The sequence below is a fragment of the Capra hircus genome, chromosome 15 (assembly GCF_001704415.2).
Source record: "Capra hircus breed San Clemente chromosome 15, ASM170441v1, whole genome shotgun sequence".
In the NCBI taxonomy this organism is placed as follows: Eukaryota; Metazoa; Chordata; class Mammalia; order Artiodactyla; family Bovidae; genus Capra; species Capra hircus.
In genome coordinates this window covers 36,149,844-36,167,709 of record NC_030822.1, presented here as the reverse complement: position 1 = coordinate 36,167,709, position 17,866 = coordinate 36,149,844, and the positions used below count along the sequence as shown (strand labels likewise).

Below are 17,866 nucleotides of genomic sequence, written 5' to 3'. Positions count from 1 at the left end.
TGATATTACAAATTCATTTGGCAGGTATTTATCTTTCTGTATATGGAATCATATTATACATATTCTTTTGTATTTGGCTTGTTTCAAAACTTAAAACTGTGAGATTTACCCATATTGTTGTGTATCACCATGATATTGTTTTTATTATTGTATGAATGTGTCACTTTTTATTTACCATGTGACTGTGAAAGGACATCAGGATGGTTTCCAGTTTTTTACTTTTATGAATAGTGGTGCTGTGAACATTCTGGTGGATAAGTCTTGATGTGTGTTTACACACAATTCTACCAGCATATACATAAGGGTGAAAATTTTGACTTATTCCTGTCACTTATTTATATGTACCCATAACTTCTTCTTTTGAAGTTTTTTTTGTCTACTTTTGTGATACCAATTGAGATTTCTTTATTTCATTTTATGATATCATTAGTTAGGATGATGGACAGAGAAGCCTGGGGGACTACATTCCATGTGGTCACAAAAAGTTGGACATGACTGAGCATGCACACAGAGAAAGAAAGGAATCACCCTTTAATGTCATAACTAACTCTCATTTTTATATGTCACATTCAAAAATAAATTTTTACCAGCTTGGTACATTTTTATTCTCATTACCATGAAACATAAACACACACAGAGTATCCTCACCTATACCACCTTGTGGTGTATTGAGCTAAACTGGAATTTTTTAAGTTTTTATTAAGTATATTTGTTTCATAATACTGTTTTAGTTACTACTGTACAGCAAAGTGAATCAGCTATACAAATACATATATCCTCTCTTTTTTGGATTTCCTTCCCATTTAGGTTACCACAGAGCACTGCGTACAGTTTCCTGTGCTATACAGTAGGCTCTCATTTGTTATCTATTTTATACATCGTATGTATATGTCTGTCCCAACCTCCCAATTCATCCCGTCCTCCTTTCCCCCTTGAGACCTATGTATGTAATGTATTTGTTCTCTACATCTGTGTCACTATTTCTGCTTTATAAATAAGATCATCTATGGCAATTCTTTCTAATTCCAATATATGCATTAATATATGATATTTGGTTTTCTTTTTTTGACTTAATTCACTCTGTATAAAAGTCTCTAGGTCCATCCACAACTCGTTCCTTTTTATGACTGAGTAATGTTCCATTGTATATATGTACCACTTGTTCTTTATCCATTTATCTGTTGATGGATATTTAGGTTGTTTCCATATCCTGGTTATTGTAAATGGTGCTGCAATGAACATGTGTCTTTTTGAAAAATGGTTTTCTTTGGGTAACTTCCCAGTAGTGGGATTGCTGGGTCACATTTTAGTTCTATTTTTAGTTTTTTAAGGATCATGGAAAAAGCAAGAGAGTTCCAGAAAAATATCTATTTCTGCTTTATTGACTATGCCAAAGCCTTTGACTGTGTGGATCACAATAAACTGTGGAAAATTCTGAGAGAGACGGGAATACCAGACCACCTAACCTGCCTCTTGAGAAATCTGTATGCAGGTCAGGAAGCAACAGTTAGAACTGGACATGGAACAACAGACTAGTTCCAAATAGGAAAAGGAGTGCGTCAAGGCTGTATATTGTCACCCTGCTTATTTAGCTTATATGCAGAATACGTCATGAGAAACGCTGGACTGGAAGAAGCACAAGCTGGAATCAAGATTGCCGGGAGAAATATCAGTCACCTCAGATATGCAGATGACACCACCCTTATGGCAGAAAGTGAAGAGGAACTAAAAAGCCTCTTGATGAAAGTAAAAGAGGAGAGTGGAAAATTTGGCTTAAACTTCAACATTCAGAAAACGAAGATCATGGAATTCAGTCACATCACTTCATGGGAAGTAGATGGGGAAACAGTGGAAACAGTGTCAGACTTCATTTTTGAGGCTCCAAAATCACTGCAGATGGTGACTGCAGCCATGAAATTAAAAGACACTTACTCCTTGGAAGAAAAGTTATGACCAACCTAGATAGCATGTTCAAAAGCAGAGACATTACTTTGCCGACTAAGGTCCATCTAGTCAAGGCTATGGTTTTTCCAGTGGTCATGTATGGATGTGAGAGTTGGACTGAGAAGAAGGCTGAGCGCTGAAGAATTGATGCTTTTGAACTGTGGTGTTGGAGAAGACTATTGAGAGTCCGTTGGACTGCAAGGAGATCCAACCAGTCCATCCTAAAGGAGATCAGCCCTGGGATTTCTTTGGAAGGAATGATGCTAAAGCTGAAACTCCAGTACTTTGGCCACCTCATGCGAAGAGTTGACTCATCGGAAAAGACTCTGACGCTGGGAGGGATTGGGGGCAGGAGGAGAAGGGGACGACAGAGGATGAGATGGCTGGATGGCATCACCGACTCGATGGACGTGAGTCTGAGTGAACTCTAGGACTTGGTGATGGACAGGGAGGCCTGGCGTGCTGCGATTCATGGGGTCGCAAAGAGTCGGACACGACTGAGCAACTGAACTGAAGGAATATTTATACTGTTCTCCTTAATGGCTATGTCAATTTACATCCCACCAACAGTGCGTGGGTTTCCCTTTCTCCATACCCTCTCAAGCATTCATTGCTTGTATGAACTAGCTAGAATTTTCATTATAACTGTTTTCAATTTTTACCTTATACAATAAAAATCATGTACACTAGTAGCTTTACTTTTTCCTTTACTAATTTGGTTGACAGATAATCTTAGGATCCAAATCATATTCCTTAAGAATATTGAAAATAGTGCTATAATATCATGTAGCAATACCATGCTTGTACTGGGAACTCTGACATCTATCTGCTTTTATTAGTAACATATCTATAAATAACCAAGATTGTTCATTTGCTTAATATTCAAACTCCTTACTATGTATTCTATGAATAGGAGAGTATTTCCAGGATATAGTAAACAGAGTTGTTTCTGTTGTTAACTTCATATAACATTTGATTTAAATTTTCATTATGGCCAATCAGGCCTACTACAGCTCTGGGAAATAGTCTATTTTTTTAATTTGGTAATTGCTGAAATTATCAGAAATTTCAGGTAATTTTTCTGACCATATTAGACTCAGTCACATGTCAGCAGCATTTCTGGATCTAGCCTACCTGTCTCCTTAAAAAGCTTTATACCTCTGCACAGGCCTTTCCATTTCTTTATCCTTTGAAGTTAAACTCTTAAAAAATTTAACTCAGCTGAACATTCTAGCACAGTAGTTGAATTTTCATGTGTATTCATTCAAATACTGAGACAGAAAGAGTACCTCCACTGGAAACTAAGAAGTAAAGAGAGTCAAATGATACATCATCATGTTCAGGTCAACAGAAAAGGCAAATTTATTTTTTACACTCCTAACTTTTCTCCACTAAAAAATGTTTTCCTAGAAGAGAGTTTTTTTTTTTCCTTTTTAATGTGATTCACCACTTGGCAGCATTTGTAAAATGAAAGTTGAGGTGTTTATAAAAACCATAGTTCCTGAGCAATAAGCTAGACCCTCCATGTCAGATTCACTGTGAGTGGAGCTGGGAATCCACATTTTTAAGATGTCCTCAGGTAATCATCATGCAATATAAAGTCTGAGGACAACTACTTTCAAAGATTAACTCATGTTTTTAACTTTAAATTGGTTTAAAACCAAGTCAAATTCAGTCAGTCAGAAGAGTGAAGACATTACAATCCTTAACACCTGCATTAATTTGCTGTAATTTCTGCCTATTTTGAATAGATTCTTGACTTCTTTAAATCCATCTCTATAATTTGGACACAAATCGACCAAAATTATACACTTCCCTGGTGACTCAAACGGTAAAGAAACTGTCTGAAATGCAGGAGACATGGGTTTGATCCCTGGGTTTGGAAGACTCCCTGGAGAAGGGAACAGCAACCCACTCCAGTATTCCTGCCTGGAGAACTCCATGGACAGAGGAGCCTAGCAGGCTATATACAGCCAATAGCGTCACTAAGAGTTGGAGAAAACTAAGAGACTAACATTTCACTTCATATTCATATTATAAGCAAGGTAGAGAAACCATTGATAAAATCATTCCATCACCACGAAAAATGGCTAAATAATCTACCTCTAGTCCAAAAGTCCTTCATGGTAGGCAAAAGCAAAGCAGACAAGAATTAAAAGAATCTTTTCTTCTCCTCATCCTTCTTCCTGCTACACATACCTATACTTCTCTTTCATTGAACAACGCCAGTATCAGCTCTGAGGCACACAAAGCTACAAAGAATGACTCATTGACATTGGAAACTATTAGAACAAGTGCCTTATACACACGTGCTCAAATATACACACTATTTTGTATGCATTTTTCTTTCAGAATAAGTCGATAAAAGACAAAGAGGATCTTTAACAATGATATAGTTCTATGACTATTATTATTACTAGATCCCTGCTGGAACTGACAAACGTGATTTTTATGTGACTTCAGAGGATTTCTTCCCAGACACTCTAGTTGGAGGTGGAAGGGAGGGATCCTGGTATACAATTTAACTGTAAAATTGATTTACTCTTGAGGAAAATACTAGTGTCTTCTGGAACTACATACACCTAGTACAGGCCTCTGCATTCATCTTCAGCAGAGATCATTTTGTTAGGTTACAGTAGATACCAAAGATTCAGTCTTTAGCAAGAATTAAATATATGGATTGATTTCCACATTACACTTTCTATAGTCAATACAAAATCTTATTTTTACCATGCTGCTTGATGATCAAAGGTTGTGTCCATTGGGGTATAAACCAATGCTTTCAAATCATAGGCAGATCATCTCCTAATGTGGGGATATATCCATAGTGTGCCAGTTCCCTTCAGGGAAGGTAATCTTGAAAAATATCTTCTGACACATTCAACTTCTACCCATCACTCAGCACAGTTACTCATGCAGAATGAAGAATGACAGGAGCCTGACAGTGTAACAGGACAGACAGACTCCCCAGCTTTCCAGTGTCACAACAATATCTGTCCAAATCTGAACCAGACTATCCAGTGGAGACAATCTTTGAGAAGTCTATCCTTCTCTATATGTGTCTTTGTCTGTGCCCTCGAACTGGCAGCTCTGAGAATTCTAGGCCAGTAGTCTTAGTCTTAAAGTCTTGGAAGGAAAAAGTAGCTACAGCTACTGTTCTGCACTTTTTGTTCCTTCCTAACCTATATGGAGGTCAATGACTATGGGATTTCAAATGCTGAAGAGGCCTTCTTTGGGTTACAGTTTCCCACATCTCCTAAGGGAAAGCATCTCCCCCTTTTGAGACAACAAGAAAATAACAGAATTGCTAAAACATTAGCAGAAAAGACAAACAGCATCTCCATTAACTTTCAGTCTATACGAAAATTTTGAAAGTTATATTCCATGTGGCAACAATTTTCATATTGCTGTTTCCTATTCTTTCCTAATTGGAAATTTCCAATGCTATTTCCTAATATTGCCTATTATCTCATGGCAGAAGCTTCAGGAGATGGGAAGTCACTTCTGAAAGAAAACCTACAGGATCAGTGTTCCTGACTGCAGTTGTGGTAAGTAGTTTCTAGTTAAAGTAAAAATCAAATGAACAAAAAACCTTGGCCTTAATTTAGACCCTTAAGTCTTGATCTTTCCTTTCATTCTCCAATGTATGTAAGCTTTCCAATCTTTATTGGACTTGACATATTATCATTAAACCCTATATTTATTCTCCCTGGAGTGGTGTGGGTCTGACATTCTACTTTCAGTCTTCATGGTCTCCTGGAGATTGGAACCTGCTTCTACCTTGCGGAGCTTCTCTTTTTCCTACATTTCCATTCTTGGGCCCATAAGGATGCTCTAGTCCTTGGAATTTATTCATCCCACTCAAACAGCCTTTTCTCTTTTCATGATGTTTTCCCTTGCCACTTTTCAGGTTATTTTAGTTCATAGGGCAATCTTAACTGAATATCGTCTCTTAAAATTTGCCTCTACTGCCTGGAATAGCTTTAGGCACCAAATGAATTTCATGTACAGAATAGCTCAGTTATAATCCTAAATGACCTAAACTACAAGTCCCTTTGGTCAACTAAAAGGATATCTTCAAGGTTATATGTATCTCCATATAACAGCCATCTTACTTGTTTGGATGGCATATACTCCCTGGGCTATGCTTCTCTCTTAAATCCTTTCTCTGCTCTAGCCTGATGCATTGAAAAATTCCCTGGAACCTGATCTGTATATGTATTCCTTCCAAGTTCCCTGGTTTAGGTCTTCAAGTCTCCATTAATAGTTCCCCTCTCCAGATTTTCCTAAACTGTGAAGCATGCTCTTATAAGTAAGAGAATCTGATTCTCCTTTGGCTAGGTGGTGGCAAACTCCTTCAGATCCGCTTCCCCTTCAGTGGGATTTACCTCATTGAGTCCCACATCCCTCTGGGCACCAAGACTGTGGTTCCAACAGAGACTTTAGAAAAATCAAAAGACAGAAGGTGTTAACATTTATTGAGGTCTTCAGTTCAGTTCAGTCACTCAGTTGTGTCCGACTCTTTGCGACCCCATGAATCGCAGCACAACAGGCCTCCCTGTCCATCACCAACTCCTGGAGTTCACACAAACTCATGTCTATCGAGTCAGTGATGGAATCCAGCCATCTCAACCTCTGTTGTCCCCTTTTCCTCCTTCCCCCAATCCCTCCCAGCGTCAGAGTCTTTTCCAATGAGTCAACTCTTTGCACGAGGTGGCCAGAGTACTGGAGTTTCAGCTTTAGCATCATTCCTTCTAAAGAACACCCAGGGCTGATCTCTTCTAGAATGGACTGGTTGGATCTTCTTACAGTCCAAGGGACTCTCAAGAGTCTTCTCCAACACCACAGTTCAAAAGTATCAATTCTTCAGGACTCAGCTTTCTTCACAGTCCAACTCTCACATCCATACATGACCACTAGAAATACCATAGCCTTGACTAGAAGGATCTTTGTTGGAAAAGTAATGTCTCTGCTTTTCAATATGCTCTCTAGGTTGGTCATAACTTTTCTTCCAAGGAGGAAGCGTCTTTTACTTTCATGGCTGCAGTCACCATCTGCAGTGATTTTGGAGCCTCAAAAATGAAGTCTGACACTGTTTCCACTGTTTCCCCATGTACTTCCCACAAAGTGATGAGACCAGATGCCATGATCTTCGTTTTCTGAATGCTGAGCTTTAAGCCAACTTTTCCACTCTCCTCTTTCACTTTCATCAAGAGGCTTTTTAGTTCCTCGTCACTTTCTGCCATAAGGGTGGTGTCATTTGCATATCTAGGTTATTGATATTTCTCCCGGCAATCTTGATTCCAGCTTGTGCTCTTCAGTTCAGTTCAGTTCAGTCACTCAGTCATGTCCAACTCTTTGCAACCCCATGAATCGCAGCACACCAGGCCTCCCTGTCCATCACCAACTCCTGGAGTTCACTCAGACTTACGTCCATCGAGTCAGTGATGACATCCAGCCATCTTATACTCCGTCGTCCCCTTCTCCTCGTGCCCCCAATCCCTCCCAGCATCAGAGTCTTTTCCAATGAGTCAACTCTTCACATGAGGTGGCCAAAGTACTGGAGTTTCAGCTTTAGCATCATTCCTTCCAAAGAAATCTCAGGATTGATCTCCTTCAGAATGGACTGGTTGGATCTCCTTGAAGTCCAAGGGACTCTCAAGAGTCTTCTTCAACACCACACTTCAAAAGCATCAATTCTTCGGCACTCAGGCTTCTTCTCAGTTCAACTCTCACATCCATACATGACCACAGGAAAAACCATAGCCTTGACTAGACAGACCTTAGTCGGCAAAGTAATGTCTCTGCTTTTGAATATACCATCTAGGTTGGTCATAACTTTTCTTCCAAGGAGTAAGTGTCTTTTAATTTCATGGCTGCAATCATCATCTGCAGTGATTTTGGAGCCCCCCAAAATTAAATCTGACACTGTTTCCACTGTTTCCCCATCTATTTATGTCAAATACTGGACTGAGGACTTCTCATATACTTACCACTTGGCACGCAAATGAGTGTAGCTCCATGATTCAAGGCCTACCTAATGACCTCCCTTTGCTGCTAAACAATAGAATGTAGCAGAGATGAAGAAATTTTCAAATAAAATTAAGGACCCAAATCAATTGATTTTGCTTTAACCAAAAGGAAAATTATCCTGGATAGGCTCAACTTAATCAAACAAAAGGCCTTAAGAGAGACTCAGCCCTTCTTTAGAAATAATTTTCCCTCTTGCTGTCTTACAGAAGTAAGATATCATGTTGAAGGAAGGCCTATGGAAAAGATAATGTAGCCAGGAACTGTGAACAGTCCTAAAATCACAAGAAAATTAATTCTGTCAATATGTATAAGCTAAGAGCAGCTATTATAGTTGAAACTCTAGATGAAAATACAACTCAGTCAACACCTGGAGTGCTGCCTTATAAACCTCGAATACAGCACGCAGCTAAGTCTTGCCAGACTCCTGACAGTAACTGGGATATCTGTGTTTTGAGTTGTGGTAATCCATTTTCTAATCTTTAAGTATGCTGCAGTGAGAGTTCAGAAGAAATTGAGGAACATGTTATTAGAAACAGAAGGAGGAAGATTCTTGTTACGAAGTGATAAAAAAAAAAAAAACTTAGCAAAATTATATCCTGGAGTTATGTTCAAGAAAATACTTAAAAGGTGGTTTATACTTAGGGAGACTTCCAAGTAAAGGGTTAAAAGTGACTCTTGAATTTTTTTTTCTATTTATGATAATATGTGAGAAGAGAATAATAAATTGAGGAAAGAACTGTTAAACAAAATGAAATCAAGACCTTAGAATTTTGAAATTTCTCACCATCTGTAAGAATTAAGAGATTCACAGTCAATCTCTGTATAGTATGATTGTGCAACTTTTCCCGAAAACTTCAGAAAGATTAAAAGGTAAAATAATCAGGCACAAAATAGGCCTTCCTATCATTTTAAGGAGAAAGGTTCCTTATAAAACTAGAAATAAAACTACCATATGAGCCAACAACACTACTACTGGGCTATATATACCCTGAGAAAACCATAATTGAAAGAGACACCCATACCCCAATATTCACTGCACCACTATTTATAATGGCTGGGACATGGAAGCAAACTAGATGTCTATTGACAGATGAATGGATAGAGAAGCTGTGGTGTAAATATACAATGGAATATTACCCAGCCATATAAAGGAATGCATTTGAGCCAGTTCTAAAGAGGTGGATGAACTTAGAGCCTATTATACAGAGTTAAGTAAATCAGAAAGATAAAAACAAATATGGTATACTAACACATATATATGGAATCTAGAAAGACAGTATTGATGAAGCTAGTTATAGGGCAGCAATGGAAACAATCCTAAAAGATGATGCTGGAAAAGGGCTGCACTCAATATGCCAGCAAACTCAGAAAACTCAGCAGTGGCCACAGGACTGGAAAAGGTTAGTTTTCATTCCAGTCCCAAAGAAAGGTAGTGCCAAAGAATGCTAAAACTACCACACAGTTGCACTCATCTCACATGCTAGTAAAGTAATGCTCAAAATTCTCCAAGCTAGGCTTCAACAGTACATGAACCATCAACTTCCAGATGTTCAAACTGGTTTTAGAAAAGGCAGAGGGACCAGAGATCAAATTGCCAACATCCATTGGATCATCAATAACAGCAAGAGAGTTCCAGAAAAACATCTACTTCTGCTTCATTGACTATGCCAATGCCTTTGACTGTGTGGATGACAACAACTGTGGAAAATTCGGAAAGAGATGGGACTACCAGACCATCTGCTCTGCCTCCTGAGAAACCTGCATGCAGGTCAAGAAGCAACAGTTAGAACTGGACATTGATAATGGACTGGTTCAAAATTGGCAAAGGAGTACATCAGGGCTGTATATTGCCACCCTGCTTATTTAACTTATATACAGAGTACATTATGCGAAATGCCAGGCTGGATGAAGCACAAGCTGGAATCAAGATTGCCGGGAGAAATATCATAACCTCAGATATGCATATGACACCACCCTTATGGCAGAAAGTGAAGAAGAAATGAAGAGCCTCTTGATGAAAGTGAAAAAGTTAAGGAGAGTGAAAAAGTTGGCTTAAAACTCAGCATTCAGAAAGCTAACATTATGCCATCTGGTCCTATTATTTCATGGCAAATATATGGGGAAACAGTGGAAACAAACAGTGGCTGACTTTAGTTTTTCAGGCTCCAAAATCACTGCAGATGGTGATTGCAGCCATGAAATAAAAAGACGCTTATTCCTCGGAAGAAAAGTTATGACCAAACTAGACAGCATATTAAAAAGAAGAGACATTACTTTGCCAACAAAGGTCCACCTAGTCAGAGCTATGGTTTTTCCAGTAGTCATGTATGGATGTGAGAGTTGGGTTATCAAGAAAGCTGAGCACTGAAGAATTGATGTTTTGAGCTGCGGTGTTAGAGAAGACTCTTGAGAGTCCCTTGGACTGCAAGGGGATCCAACCAGTTCATTGTAAAGGAGATCAGTCCTGAATATTCATTAGAAGGACTGATGCTGAAGCTGAAACTCCAATACTTTGGCCACTTGATGTGAAGAGCTGACTCACTGGAAAAGACCCTGATGCTGGGAAAGATTGAAGGCAGGAGGAGAAGGGGACACAGAGGATGAGATGGTTGGATGGCATCACCGACTTGATGGACATGAGTTTGAGTGGACTCCAGGAGTTGGTGATGGACAGGGAGGCCTGGCATTCTGCAGTCCATGGGGTTGCAGAGTCGAACACGTCTGAGCAACTGTACAACAGATTTGTGGACACAACAAGGGTAGGAGAGGTTGAGATGAATTCAGAGAGTAACATGGAAACACATATTACCATATGTAAAATAGATAGCCAGTGGGAATTTGCTATATGATGCAGGGAGCTCAACCCACTGCTCTGTGACAACCTAGAGGGGTGGGATGGTAGGTTGGAGGGAGGTTCAAGAGGGAGGAGACATATATATAGTTGCCTGATTCATGTTCATGTATGGCAGAAACCAACACAATACTGTAAAGCAATTATCCTTCAATTAAAGATAATAATAAATAAATAAAAATCATTTTAACCACACCCTCCCCAAAAAAGAGAATAAGGGTTTCCCTCACAGATATCAATCAAATTAGAAGTCCTCTAGGAAACTTAAGGGTACTGTTTCCTACTATTTCAGCAGGAGGGCAAAGCTTAGAAGGGTTTGTCTGGAAAAGATCTATAAATGTGGCTTTTGTCTAGAAGAGTGAATCCCACTGACATTTACAGAAGATCTACAAAGTTCTTGAGAAAATCTGTTCAGCAGAAACATTACTAAGCTGATGTTGGAGAGGTTGTCTGTTTATGTCTGTCAGATATAGCTGGTTTAGAGTATTGTTCAACTCCCCTATTTGCTACTGATCTTCTAATTGTTTATCCATATGGAAAGTACAGCATTGAAATCTCCAACTATTATTTTAGAACTGTATATTTCTGCTTTCACTTTTCAATTTTTGCTTCATATGTATTGGATCCCTAGGTTTGCATCTTCCTAATGGGTCCACATTTTAATCAATATTTAGTGTTCCTCCTTGCCTCATGTAACAATTTTTTATATAAATTTATTTTAATTGGAAGCTAATTACTTTACAATATTGTGTTGGTTTTGCCGTACATCGACATGAATCCACCACGAGTGTACACATGTGCTCCATCCTGAACCCCCCTCACGACTCCCTCCCCATACCACCCCTCTGGGTCATCCCAGTGCACCAGCCCCGAGCATCCTGTATCATACATCGAACGTGGACTGGCGCTTAGTTTCACATATAATAATATACACGTTTCAATGCCATTCTCCCAAATCATCCCACCTTCACCCTCTCCCACAGAGTGCAAAAACTATTCTTTACATCTGTGTCTCTTTTGCTGTCTTGCATACAAGGTTATTGTTACCATCTTTCTAAATTCCATATATATACATTAGTAAAAGAAGATCAGTCCTGGGTATTCTTTGGAAGGAATGATGCTAAAGCTGAAACTCCAATACTTTGGACACTTCATGCGAAGAGTTGACTCACTGGAAAAGACTCTGATGCTGGGAGGGATTGAGGGCCGGAGGAGAAGGGGACGACTGAGGATGAGATGGCTGGATGGCATCACCGACTCGATGGACATGAGTCAGAGTGAACACTGGAAGTTGGTGATGGATGGGGAGGCCTGGCGTGAGGCAATTCATGGGGTCGCAAAGAGTCAGACAAGACTGAGCGACTAAACTGAACTGAACTGATACTGTGTTGGTGTTTTTCTTTCTGGCTTACTTCACTCTGTATAATAGGCTCCAGTTTCATCCACCTCACTAGAACTGATTCAAATGAATTTTTTTAATGGCTGAGTAATATTCCATTGTGTATATGTACCACAGCTTTCTTATCCATTCGTGTTCTGATGGACGTCTATGTTGATTCCATGTCCTGGCTTTTATAAACAGTGCTGCGATGAACATTAGAGTACACGTGTCTCTTTCAACTCTGGTTTCCTCAGTGTGTATTCCCAGCAGTGGGATTGCTGGGTCGTATGGCAGTTCTATTTCCAGGTTTTACAGGAATCTCCACACTGTTCTCCATAGTGGCTGTACTAGTTTGCATTCCCAGTGTAAGAGGGTTCCCTTTTCTCCACACCCTTTCCAGAATTTATTGTTGTAGACTTTTGCATAGCAGCCATTCTGACTGGCATGAAATGGTACCTCATTGTGGTTTTGATTTGCATTTCTCTAAGTACTTTGGCCACCTCATGCGAAGAGTTGACTCACTGGAAAAGACTTTGATGCTGGGAGGGATTGAGGGCAGGAGGAGAAGGGGACGACAGAGGATGAGATGGCTGCATGGTATCACTGACTTGATGGACGTGAGCCTGAGTGAACTCCGAGAGCTGGTGATGATGGACAGGGAGGCCTGGCGTGCTGCAATTCATGGGGTCACAAGGAGTCTGACACGACTGAGTGACAGAGCTGAACTGAACTGAATAATGAGTGATGTTGAGCACCTTTTCATGTGTTTGTTAGCTATCTGTACGTCTTCTTTGGAGAAATGTCTGTTTAGTTCTTTGGCCCATTTTTTGATTTTTCTGGAATTGAGCTGCAGGAGTTGCTTGTATATTTTAGAGATTAATTCTTTGTCAGTTGCTTCATTTGCTATTATTTTCTCCCATTCTGAAGGCTGTCTTTTCACCTTGCTTATAGTTTCCTTTGTTGTGCAGAGGTTTTAATTTTAATTGGGTCCCATTTGTTTATTTTTGCTTTTATATCCAATATTCTGGGAGGTAGGTCATAGAGGATCCTGCTGTGATTTATGTTGGAGAGTGTTTTGCCTATGTTCACCTCTAGGAGTTTTATAGTTTCTGGTCTTTCGTTTAGATCTTTAATCCATTTTGAGTTTATTTTTGTGTATGGTGTTAGAAAGTGTTCTAGTTTCATTCTTTTACAAGTGGTTGACCAGTTTTCCCAGCACTGCTTGTTAAAGAGATTGTCTTTTCTCCATTGTACATTTTTATTTCCTTTGTCAAATATAAGGTGTCCATAGGCACGTGGATTTATCTCTTGGCTTTCTATTTTGTTGCATAGATCTATATTTCTGTCTTTGTGCCAGTACCATACTGTCTTGATGACTCTGACTTTGTAGTAGAGCCTGAAGTCAGGCAGGTTGATTCCTCCAGTTCCATTCTTCTTTCTCAAGATTGCTTTGGCTATTCGAGGTTTTTTGTATTTCCATACAAATTGTGAAATTACTTGTTCTAACTCTGTGAAAAGTACCATTGGTAGCTTGATAGGAATTTCATTGAATGTATAGATTGCTTGGGAGAAGGCAATGGCACCCCACTCCAGTACTCTTGCCTGGAAAATCCCATGGATGGAGGTGCCTGGTGGGCTGCAGTCCATGGGGTTGCTAAGAGTCGGACACGACTGAGCGACTTCAGTTTCACTTTTCACTTTCATGCATTGGAGAAGGAAATGGCAACCCGCTCCAGTGTTCTTGCCTGGAGAATCCCAGGGATGGGGGAGCCTGGTGGGCTGCCGTCTATGGGGTCGCACAGAGTCGGGCACGACTGAAGTGACTTAGCAGCAGCAGCAGCATAGATTGCTTTGGGTAGTATATTCATTTTCACTATATTGATTTTTCCAATCCATGAACACGGTATATTTCTCCATCTATTAGTGTCCTCTTTGATTTCTTTCACCAGTGTTTTATAGTTTTCTATATACAGGTCTTTTGTTTCTTTAGGTAGATATATTCCTATATATTGTTCTTTTCATTGCAATGGTGAATGGAACTGTTTCCTTAATTTCTCTTTCTATTTTCTCATTATTAGTGTGTAGGAATGCAAGGGATTTCTGTGTGTTGATTTTATATCCTGCCTCTTTACTATTTTCATTGATTAGCTCTAGTCATTTTCTGGTGGAGTCTTAAGGGTTTTCTATGTAGAGGATCATGTTATCTGCAAACAGTGAGAGTTTTACTTCTTCTTTTCCAATTTGGATTCCTTTTATTTCTTTTTCTGCTCTGATTGCTGTGGCCAAAACTTCCAAAACTATGTTGAATAGTGGTGGTGAGAGTGGGCACCCTTGTCTTGTTCCTGATTTTAGGGGAAATGCTTTCAATTTTTCACCATTGAGGATGATGTTTGCTGTGGGTTTGTCATATATAGCTTTTATTATGTTGAGGTGTGTTCTTCTATTCCTGCTTTCTGGAGGGCTTCTTATCATAAATGGATGTTGAATTTTGTCAGAGGCTTTCTCTGAATCTATTGAGATAATCATATGGTTTTTATTTTTCAATTTGTTAATGTGGTGTATTACATTGATTGATTTGTGTATATTGCAGAATCCTTGCATCCCTGGGATAAAGCCCACTTGGTCATGATGTATGGTCTTTTTAATGTGTTGTTGGATTCTGATTGCTGGAATTTTGTTAAGGATTTTTCCATCTATGTTCATCAATGATATTGGCCTGTAGTTTTCTTTTTGTGTGGCATCTTTGTCAGATTTTGGCATTAGGGTGATGGTGGCCTCATAGAATGAGTTTGGAAGTTTACCTTGCTCTGAAATTTTCTGGAAGAGTTTGAGTAGGCTAGGTATTAGTTATTCCTTAAATTTTTGGTAGAATTCAGCTGTGAAGCCGTCTGGACCTGGGCTTTGTTTTCTGGAAGATTTCTGATTACAGTTTCAATTTCCGTGCTTATGATGGGTCTGTTAAGATTTTCTATTTCTTAAAAGTTGTACTTTTCTAAGAATTTGTCCATTTCTTCCAGCTTGCCCATTTTATTGGCATATAATTGCTGATAGTAGTCTCTTATGATTCTTTGTATTTCTATGTTGTCTGTGGTGATCTCTCCATGTTCATTTCTAATTTTATCGATTTGATTTTTCTCCCTTTGTTGGTTTGTCAATTTTATTTATCCTCTCAATGGACCAGCTTTGGCTTTGTTGATTTTTGCTATGGTCTCTTTTGTTTCTTTTGCATTTATTTCTGCCCTAATTTTTAAGATTTCTTTCCTTCTACTAACCCTGGGATTCTTCATTTCTTCTTTTTCTAGTTGCTTTAGGTGTAGAGTTAGGTTATTTATTTGACTTTTTCTTGTTTCTTGAGATATGCCTGTATTGCTCTGAACCTTTCCCTTAGCACTGCTTTTACAGTGTCCCACAGGTTTTGGGTTGTTGTGTTCTCATTTTCATTCATTTCTATGCATATTTTGATTTCTTTTTTGAGTTCTTCTGTGATTTGTTGATTATTCAGCAGTGTGTTGTTCAGCCTCCATATGTTGGAATATTTAATAGTTTTTCTCCTGTAATTGAGATCTAATCTTACTGCATTGTGGTCAGAAAAGATGCTTAGAATGATTTCAATTTTTTGGAATTTACAAAGGCTACATTTATGGCCCAGGATGTGATCTATCCTAGAGAAGGTTCCATGTGTGCTTGAGAAAAAGGTGAAATTCATTGTTTATGGGTGAAATGTCCTACAGATATCAATTAGATCTAACTGGTCTATTGTATCATTCAAAGTTTGTGTTTCCTTGTTAATTTTCTGTTTATTTGATCTATCCATAGGTGTCAGTGGGGTATTAAAGTCTCCCACTATTATTGTGTTATTGTTAATTTCCCCTTTCATACTTGTTAGCATTTGTTTTACATATTGCGGTGCTCCTATGTTGGGTGCATATATATTTATAATTTTTATATCTTCTTGGATTGATCCTTTGATCATTCTGTAGTGTCTTTCTTTGTCTCTTTTCACAGCCTTTGTTTTAAAGTCTATTTTATCTGATACGAGTATTGCTACTCCTGCTTTCTTTTGGTCTCTATTTGCGTGGAATATCTTTTTCCAGCCCTTCACTTTCAGTCTGTATGTGCCCCTTGTTTCGAGGTGGGTCTCTTGTAGACAACATATATAGGGGTCTTGTTTTTGTATCCATGCAGCCAGTATTTGTCTTTTGGTTGGGGCATTCAACCCATTTACCTTTAAGGTAACTATTGATAAGTATGATCCCATTGCCATTTACTTTATTGTTTTGGGTTCGAGTTTATATACCCTTTCTGTGTTTCCTGTCTAGAGAAGATCCTTTAGCATTTGTTGGAGAGCTGGTTTGGTGGTGCTGAATTCTCTCAGCTTTTGCCTATCTGTAAAGCTTTTGATTTCTCCTTCGTATTTGAATGAGATCCTTGCTGGGTACAGTAATCTGGGCTGTAGGTTATTTTCTTTCATCACTTTAAGTATGCCCTGCCATTCCCTCCTGGCCTGAAGAGTTTCTATTGAAAGATCAGCTGTTATCCTTATGGGAATCCCCGTGTGTGTTACTTGTTGTTTTTCCCTTGCTGCTTTTAATATTTGTTCTTTGTGTTTGATCTTTGTTAATTTGATTAGTATGTGTCTTGGGGTGTTTTGCCTTGGGTTTATCCTGTTTGGGACTCTCTGGGTTTCTTGGACTTGAGTGATTATTTCCTTCCCCATTTTAGGGAAGTTTTCAACTATTATCTCCTCAAGTATTTTCTCATGGTCTTTCTTTTGTCTTCTTCTTCTGGGAATCCTATGATTCGAATGTTGGGGCATTTGACATTGTCCCAGAGGTCTCTGAGATTGTCTTCATTTCTTTTAATTTGTTTTTCTTTTTTCCTCTCTGTTTCACTTATTTCTATCATTCTAACTTCTACCTCACTTTTCCTATCTTCTGCCTCCATTATTCTAATGTTTGTTTCTTCCAGAGTGTTTTTGATCTCATTTATTGCATTATTCATTACATATTGACTGTTTTTTATTTCTTCTAGGTCCTTGTTAAACCTTTCTTGCATCTTCTCAATCCTTGTCTCCAGGCTATTTATCTGTAACTCCATTTTGTTTTCAAGATTTTGGATCATTTTCACTATCATTATTCAGAATTTTTTATCAGGTAGATTCCCTATCTCTTCCTCTTTTGTTTGGTTTGGTGGGCATTTATCCTGTTCCTTTACCTGCTGGGTATTCCTCTGCCTCTTCATCTTGTTTATATTGCTGTGTTTGGGGTGGCCTTTCCGTATTCTGGCAGTTTGTGGAGTTCTCTTTATTGTGGAGTTTCCTTGCTATGAGTGGGGTTGGACAGGTGGCTTGTCAAGGTTTCCTGGTTAGGGAAGCTTGTGTTGGTGTTCTGGTGGGTGGAGCTGGAACTCCTGTCACTTCCAAAGCTGTTCCCTCTGTTTTAGCTTCTTCTGTGTGCTGGCCTCTTCAGTGTCTAATTTCCACCCTGACACAAGGGGGCGGTGGTGGACACTTTCTAAGGCTCACTTGTTCAGTCCTGCTGTGGGGAGGGAGGATATCTGTTTGTTATCTGCAAACAGATAACACTGGTGTGTGCTCTCAGTGTCTCAGCCACACTGGGTTTGCCCCTGCTGACGGTGTGTGTGCTTTCCCTGTCTAC

At 39.1% G+C, this 17,866-nt stretch overlaps 1 protein-coding gene across 1 annotated transcript in view; it reads left to right on the top strand.

The window, feature by feature from the left end:
• LOC108633278 (interferon-induced very large GTPase 1-like) overlaps window positions 1–17,866 on the top strand; it is a 56,329-nt gene that overhangs the window by 8,926 nt on the left and 29,537 nt on the right. Inside the window, exon 2 of the mRNA XM_018059479.1 lies at window positions 5,423–5,492. The gene's annotated coding sequence lies outside the window, so the exon portion shown is untranslated. The remainder of the gene's footprint in view (window positions 1–5,422; window positions 5,493–17,866) is intronic.